Source organism: Hippopotamus amphibius, unplaced genomic scaffold, assembly GCF_030028045.1.
Source record: "Hippopotamus amphibius kiboko isolate mHipAmp2 unplaced genomic scaffold, mHipAmp2.hap2 scaffold_287, whole genome shotgun sequence".
Taxonomy (NCBI): Eukaryota; Metazoa; Chordata; class Mammalia; order Artiodactyla; family Hippopotamidae; genus Hippopotamus; species Hippopotamus amphibius.
The window spans coordinates 75476-83669 of NW_026648406.1; the positions used below are offsets into that span (position 1 = coordinate 75476).

General features: G+C 59.5%; 4 non-coding genes across 4 annotated transcripts; 1 reads left to right on the forward strand and 3 right to left on the reverse strand.

Annotated features, from left to right (window-relative positions):
* Nucleotides 1-5621: 5621 nt before the first annotated feature.
* On the reverse strand, nucleotides 5622-5693 carry TRNAE-CUC (transfer RNA glutamic acid (anticodon CUC)). The gene has a single exon. It is a non-coding gene; the product is annotated as a tRNA-Glu (tRNA).
* Nucleotides 5694-5970: 277 nt separating this feature from the next.
* On the reverse strand, nucleotides 5971-6043 carry TRNAG-UCC (transfer RNA glycine (anticodon UCC)). Its single transcript has one exon. It is a non-coding gene; the product is annotated as a tRNA-Gly (tRNA).
* Nucleotides 6044-6856: 813 nt separating this feature from the next.
* Nucleotides 6857-6928, reverse strand: TRNAD-GUC (transfer RNA aspartic acid (anticodon GUC)). The gene has a single exon. It is a non-coding gene; the product is annotated as a tRNA-Asp (tRNA).
* Nucleotides 6929-7503: 575 nt separating this feature from the next.
* TRNAL-CAG (transfer RNA leucine (anticodon CAG)) lies at nucleotides 7504-7586 on the forward strand. The gene has a single exon. It is a non-coding gene; the product is annotated as a tRNA-Leu (tRNA).
* Nucleotides 7587-8194: the final 608 nt, after the last annotated feature.

Consider the following 8194-nt stretch of genomic DNA (forward strand, 5'->3'; position numbering starts at 1 on the left):
CCCGTAAGCAATACCCCACACTAGCACCGGCGCGCCCCATCTCTTCACCTTTCACCACCTCTCCAAGCTCTCTGGCTCCCTCTGCCCACACTCCGAAAACGATACCGTGTTTGCACAACCAGCAGCAAGGAAGGTGCCACCTCGGGCAGTGATACAGCCCATTGTCCTAGAGAGTCCCCGAAGCATTGTCTTGCACGAGGAGTTCCAGAGAAGTCCACGATGCCATGGCAAACCGCACTCTGTATTCATGTTTTGTCCCTCAGCAGAAATATGTTTCCAACACCGCCCACTCCTCCACCACTAGTACCACCACCACCATCACCACCCCCACGACCACCCCCCCTCCCCTGAACCTCTCCTCCTACCGACAGCATCATGGCTGCTCCGGACAGCACCACCACCTCAGGCCGCGCCCTCACCACCACCGCTACTCCACCCAACACCCCCATCCCACCCCCTATCTCCCCACTCCTTCCCTGATCCTTTCCAATTCCTACGTTGTCAAAGATCCTACTCTTGCATTTCTCCCGGTGGCCTCCTTGATCTGTTTGGATTGTTTGTGTTTGTTTGTTTGTGTCCTAGCTAAGTAGAAGTAGAGTTGATTTACAATACTGTGTTCGTGTCAGGTGTACAGCGAAGCGATTCAGTGAAATGTGCTTTTTCAGGTTATTTTCCAGTACGGTTTCTTAGGAGATATGAAGCTAGTTCCTGGTGCTAGGCAGTAAAATCCTTGCTGCTTCTCTGCTTTAGGGATACTGTTGCCTCTCCTTTAACCCCAACCCCACCTCCAAATATGTCCCTCCCCTACACTTTCCCCTTGGGTAACCACACGTGTGTTTTCTACGTCTGTGAGTCTCTCTTTGTTTTGCACAAAGGTTCACTTCGTTGCAGTTTTTAGATTCCACGTACCTTTATCCTTCTCAGTCAGACTTACTTTACTAAGTGTAATATTCTCTAGGACCATCCAGGTTGCGCCAAATGGCAAGGTTTCATTGCTTTCTATGGCTGAGGAATGTTGCATACTACACATGCAGCACATCTTCTTTTTCTTTCTTCCTTAAGAGCTTTTACTGAGATACAATGGACATACGATAAACTGCATATATTGAAAGTGTACAATTTGATACTTCTTTTCTTATTAGTAATGTATATATGGCAATCCCAACCTGCCAGTTCATCCCACCACAACCCCCCGCCCCCCTTTCCCCACTTGGTGTCTATATGTCTGTTCTCTACATCTGTGTCTCTATTTCTGCCTTGCAAACCGGTTGATGGGTACCGTTTTTCTTTATTCTGCTTACATGTGTTAACACACGATATCTGTTTTTCTCTTTCTGACTCACTTCACTCTGTATGACAGTCTCTAGGTCCATCCATGTCTCGACAAATGTCCCAACTGCGTTCCTTTTTACAGCTGAGTAATATTCAATCGCGTATATGTACCACATCTTCTTTACCCATTCACCTGTTGATGGACATTTAGGTTGCTTCCACGTCCCGGCTCTTGTAAATAGTGCTGCAGTGAACACTGGCGTGCACGTACAGCACATCTTCTTGCGACTGCCGTCTGTTGATGAGCACTTGGGTGTTTTCCACGTCATGGCTATGGCACACAGTGCTGCTATGAACATGAGGGTGCATGCATCTTTTCAAATTAGAGCTTTTGTCTTTTCCAGATGTGTACTGAGGATTGGGATTGCTAGATCATATGACAGCTCACCTGTCCTTCTTTCTTTTTTCTTTCTTCGCTTCTTCCTTGCTTGCTTTTTCTTTCTTTCATTTCCTTTCCTTCCTTCCTTCCTTCCTTTATTTTATGCTTCTATCCTTCCTTCCTTCTTTCCTTGCTTGCTTGCTTCTTCCTTTGCTGCTTGCTTGGTTTTTCTTTCTTTCATTTGTCTTTCCTTCTTTGCTTCTTCCTTCCTCCCTCCCTCCACCCCTTCCTCGCTCCCTACATTCCTTCCTTCTGTCCTTCCGTCCTTCCTTCCTTCCTTCCTTCCTTTCTGTAGAGTAGTAGCTGCAGTAGTGGAAGTATAGTTGATTGACAATAGTGTGTTAGTTTCAGGTGCACAGCAGGGAGATACTATTTTCCATAGATGATGTATTTTCAGGTTTATTTCCATAATGGGGTACCAGAAGATACTGACTCTCATTCCCTGTGCTATTCTCTATATCCTCGTTACTTGATCTCTTTTCTATATTGTACGGTGTGTCTGTTCATCGCAGCTCCCAACTTATTCTTCCACTTCTCCCTTTCGCCTTGGGTAAGCATCAGTTTGTGTTCTACGTCTGTGACTCTGTTTCTGTTTTGCACATAGATTCATTGGTATTATTGTTTAGATTCCACATATCTCTCTCCCTCGCTGTTGGACTTACTTCACTAAGTGTAATCTTCTCTAGGTCCATCCTTTTTGCTGCATATGGCACTATTTCATTCTTTTTTGATGGCTGAGTAATATTCCACAGTACGTTTTCCATGTCTTGGCTATAGCACATAGTGCTGCTGTGAACATGGGGGTTCATGTCTCTTTTCAAGGTATAGTTTCTCTCTTTCCCGGGTGTGTCCCGAGGATTGGGACTGCTGGATCATATGATAGCTCGTCTTTCTCCTCTTTCTGTATTTCGTCACTGATCTCTCTCTCTCTCTCTCTCTAAGTGATTAGTGATTTACTTCTATGTACTTGTGCTTGGGGAGCACAGCTGATGAACAATATCGTGTGAATTTCAGATGCACAGCAAAGGGAGACTATTTTCCATGGCTAATATTTTTTCGGCTTGATTTCTAGTGCAGTTTGCTAGAAGATAGTGAATATTATTCCCCGAGTTATTCTGTATATCCTTGCTGCTTTCTCCCTCACACATAGTAGTGTGTATCCATTCCTTTCAGCTTCTGATTTATGACTCCACTTCTCCCTTTCCCCTTGGGGAACCATCATTTGGTTTTCTATGTCTGTGAGTCTGTTTCGCACATAGATTCATGTGGAATAGGTTTTAGTTTCCACATATCTTGTCCTTTTCTGTCGGACGTCTTTCGCTAAGTCTAGTAGTCTCTGGGACCATCCTTGTGGTGGCTAATGGCAATATTTCATTCTTTTTCCTCATGGCTGAGAAATAATCCATGCTACACAGATACCACATCTTGTGCCAGCCGTCTGTTGGTGGGCGGTTGTGTACTTTCCACCTTGGCTATTGCAAATAATGCTGCTGCGAACATGGAGGTACGCGTATCGTTTGGCATTAGAGTTTCGTCTTTTCCGGGCACGTACCCAGGAATGGGACTGCTGGATCATATGGAAGCTCTCCTTTGGCCTCTTGAAATCTGAACCTCCACCCTCACCCCACCCCCACCCCCACCCCCACCCCCAGCCCCACGCAATCACACTCACATGAGACTGGATGTTTTCTCTTGATGACAGGCGATTTATGTCCTCTGGGGCAGTAGAACGCCCCCACCCCATTCGGACCACACCTCGCCCCTGTCGCATCCTGCGTTTCTGTTTCTCTCTTGCCTGCTTCTTACCCACCGCCCCCAGTCCCAGCCCAGTGGTTCGCCTGACCGCCTTGCAGCACAGCGCACCAGTCTGGCAAGCTCACCCACCACCCTGCCCCGATGGCGTCCTCTCCCACCATCCTCCTCGCACCACAGCCCACTCACATACCCGGCTTGCCACCCGCCCTTCCTCCTAGCCGGCAGGCTCGGCCCACTCTACCCCGCACCATACCCTTGTACCCCAGAGCCCGACTCTCACACGCCCTGCCTGGAAGTCTCCCTTCCGCCAGCGCTCCTCAGACCCCCTGCTACTCCAGCTCCCCCCGTACCCCAGATCTGACCTACCCGCACACACGTACCAGCACCGGTGCCACCACCGTCCCAAGCTTCTGCAGAGCCTCTGCCTGAGTGGCCAGCAGCTCTCCCGGCCAGGTCCCTGCAAGCCCAATACCTCCGTGCCCGCCCCTGCTCCAGCCAGACACCCCAGGCCCTTCCTCCCACCTCCCAGCAAGCGGCTCACCACCACCCTCTCTCCACAGGGCTGTTTTGCTCCGTTCCCTAATCCACATGGGGTGACCACCACCAACGGCCACGAACACCTTCCTCCCGCACTGTCACACAGCCCCAAGGTACCAGCAAGGCCACCGAGGAAACTTCCTGCAGTGATGGGAAGCCCCATCTGCCCACTCTCGCTCCTTTCCACAGGGGACCTGCAGTTGTCCAAATGCACCGAGTGTGACACCACCACGGCAGGTCGGTGCACGTCACCGGCTGTCCCGTTTGCCTCTGAAGGAAACAATCTGTGAGCAGACGTTAAAGCCTTTGGCGACAGAGGTGCCCAAGCTTGGGCTGAATGGGGACTGAGGACTTACCTTGGGGAGAATCCTTAGGAGAAGGTGAGGACGGGCTGCGAAGGAGGGACAGCGCATATCCTGGATAGACAGACAGGAACGGTGAGAATGGGAAACCATGAGAAGTCATGTCTAGGGGAGCGGTGTATGTGTGCGCGCGCGCACGTGGGTGTGTGTCTTTGCTCTGGGGGAGGGAGGGACGTATGCACGGTCACATTCTTGCCTCACTGTGATAGGGTTGAGAGCGTTGGGTCACGCACCTGGAATGCGATATTAGCTGGTGGTCCACCCTGTCACGCATCTGCTTCCGCCGCATCCCACCTGCTTGGCTCCGTCTTCACGGCTGACCTCCGGTATCTGCCTGCGCTCTGACTTCCACTGCCTGGCGGTGTAACTCCTGGCACGTGTTTGGATTCATTTTCACATCTCTGCCTCCGGGGTGCCTTGGTCCGCCTCTCTGCTCCCATGGCCCGCTCAAGACCAGGACGCCCTTGGAGCCCACCACCGGGCCACGGGAGTCACAGGCAGTCCAGGACCTGGCCCACGAGGAAGCGGCCGGAGTCCCTGCAAGTGGCCCGACTTGGAGATGGAGATCCCTCTCCTGCACCTTCCCGATGGATCCCGCGTCGCAGGTGCTGGCACTCAATGGGACCCTCCACCCCCACCCCTCCATGCCGACCCCCCCCACCGCCATCCGCACCCCCACCCCCACCCCCATCCCCACCTGCACTGCTGCACTGCCATCACACCCCCCCGCCCCACCCGCATTGCCACGCCACCACCACCACCACCTTTACCACAAACAGCAGCAGCAGCAGCAGCAGCGGCTCCAGCCCCAGCACCACACCAGGACTGCCACCGGCCGCCACCAGGGGTAGCGGAGGCAGCAGCAGTAGCAGCACCAACACCAGCCCCTCAGGAAGGAAGACGGGATGGGTCGTCAGCGGTGAGATGCGTCGTGGCAGAAGTCCGTGCTGCCGGAGGAGTCCAAACGCAGGTGGGGGGGCGTTTGCTCGGTGGCCACAGCCTCGGCGGGGAGAGAGGCTGCCCCGGGCCGTCGTGTTTGGGGCTGAGGCAAGGGTCCGAGAAGGAGGAGGCGGGATGTGGAGGGGCCTGGCGTGGGCGAGCGCTCCAGTGCGGCCAAAAGGGTTGCGTGGCAGGGCTTGGGCTGGAGGTGGACGGTGGCGGGCGGCTGGCTGGCGGGGCTCCGAGGCGGCGGAGCAAGCGTGGGCTGGCTAAAAGGGGGCGCGGGACGGTGGGAGGCCGAGAGGCAGAAGAAGGGCTTCCCTGACCGGGAATCGAACCCGGGCCGCGGCGGTGAGAGCGCCGAATCCTAACCACTAGACCACCAGGGAGCGCCAGGCCTGCCATTCGCTGCTCCTCGCCCCATAGCGCCCGCGCCGCGCCACCTCGGCGCCAAGACCCCGGCTTCCCCAAGTCCAGTCCCCGCGCCGCTCCTGGCAGTGCACGTGCCCTCGCGTTCTTCCTGCTGGCCGCAGCCGCAAAACACTGCGCGCCTGCTTCTCGCACACACGCGAAAAGCCGGCGAAGGGCCAGCTAGCTCCCCGCTCCCGGCTCTCCCTCCCAGGCCGGGGCCCGAGGCCCGCGGAGCTCGGCAAAAGGTCGGCCCACTGCGTTGGCCGGGAATCGAACCCGGGTCAACTGCTTGGAAGGCAGCTATGCTCACCACTATACCACCAAACGCTGCACAGCCCGGGCCGCCCGCAGACGCCGGCCCCGGGCTCGCCCGACCGCACCTCTCGCCGCCGCCTCGGCCGCCGTCTCCTCCTCCTCGTCCTCCTCCTCCTCCTCCTGTCCCTCCTCCTCCTCCTCCTGGTCCTCCTCCCCCTCCTCCCCCTCCTCCGCCTCCGCCGCCTGGAGCAGCCCTGCCCCGACGCCCCGCCAGCCGGCAGCTCCGTGCTGCCACAGGCGACACCAACGACCGCCCGGAGCCCCAGCCGCGCCAGCCCTCCGCAGCTGCCCTAGTCCACCGGCCCGACCGCCTCAGGGGGGCGCTCTCGCTGCCTTGCTGCTCCCGGGGCCTCGGCTTCACGCCGCGGGCCACCCCCCGCCCCCGCCCTCACCCCCACCACCGGGGGACGCGTCCTCCAGCACCTGGCTCCCCAAGGGCCCTTCTCCCCCCGGCGCGGGGCCAGGCCGCCTCCCGCACCGACAGGGGGACGGCGCTCATCCGCCACCCACCCCGGCCCCGCCGCGCTGTGCAGAGCTGCGCGGTGCTGTGCGGCGCTCCCGCAAGGAGCCCAGTGAGGCCGCCCCTTCGGACGGGCCGCGATGTCGTCGGGCGGTTGTGGGGGTCGAGAGGAGGCCCCTGGCTCGCCGTGGCGACCGAGCGCCGGCGAGGAGGAAGGGCTGGAGGGCTGCAGGGGGTGCAGGGCGGGCAGGCTAGGCACGCGCTGTGCCTCGCTGGAGGGCGGACGGCGACGGGAGGAGAAGGGCCCTTGGGGGCCGGGCGGCAGGACCGAGCGCGGCGCCGGCCATCAAAAAGAGGGCGTGCTACCTCCCCGTCGGGGAATCGAACCCCGGTCCTCCGCGTGACAGGCGGGGATACTCACCACTATACTAACGAGGACGGCGGCGACCGCTGGGGCGCGCCGGCCGCTCTGGGCTGCCTGCCGGCGCCTCCCTCTGCCCTCTGCCCACCACGGGGCGCCGGGGCGCGTGCCCGACCCGACCCGACACCAAACCAACCGCGTCGTCCAAAGCAGCAAGCCCCCGGCCCCGACAGGGACGCGGACCCGCGTGGCGCTGACACCTGCCAGTGCGCGCTGCCTGTTGCCTCCAACGCGGGGATCGCGCCGGGTGCAGGGGGCCCGACAGGCCAAGCGAGGGCTTCGAGGAGGGGCCTGGGGCGTGCGCCGTGCCCCGTCCGGCGAAGAGAGGCGCGGGAGGGTGCTGCCGGCACGCGCTGGCCCGACGCGGCCGGGCGCGGTCCGGGGCCAGGGGTGGGCGAGGCCGCCACCGCGCCGGAGCCAGGCGCGTCGGCAGGCCTCGCTCGCCGTCGGCCACGCGCGCGCCCGGTGCGTTGCTCAGCCAGACGGCCGCCCGCCTGGCGCGGAGCACCGCGTCCAGCCAAGGGCACCGCTGTTGGCGTCGCGGCGGGTCCCCAGCCAGTCCCGAGCGGCGACGCGCCCGCTCCGGCCCGCCGTCAGGATGGCCGAGCGGTCTAAGGCGCTGCGTTCAGGTCGCAGTCTCCCCTGGAGGCGTGGGTTCGAATCCCACTCCTGACAAGCCAGCCTTTTGGCCCGCCCCACTAACGCACCCGTCCCTCTGGCAGCCCTTGACCGCCTTCCTCTCCGTTGGCGCACTGCACTCTTGCGGCCTCTCCAAACTCAGGCCCGGACATCCGTTGCCTCTCACACGCGGGACCCTCTCCGCCACGCCGCGCTTCCTGCCCACTCCGCCCGCGGGCTTGGCAGAAATGGCCCAGTTGGAAGCCTCCCGGACACACGCCCTCCCGCCCAGCCAGTACGCCCCCTCCTACCTGCACCCACACCACCAACCTTCAGTCCTTCGCACCACATCTTTCCTCACCTGCTTGCTTGCTGCTGCGGCTGCTGCTGCTGCTGCTGCTAGTTTTTCTCCTTCCCTCCCTCCCTTCCTTCCTTCCGCCCTCCGTCCCTCGCTCCCACTCCCACTGCACCCGCTGCACCCCGCCACCGCCACACACACACCAGACGCGGGGTGCAAAGCCCTCGACTCTTCACCCGCCTTCCGCCTGCCCGACTTCTGCCTGGTGAACAGCGGGCTCACTCTCACAGCCTTGCTGCCACGTCCGCCACCAGCAGCTCTCCCTCCGTCCAACATCCTGTCCCTTGCGCCAGCCCCGCCGGCCCGA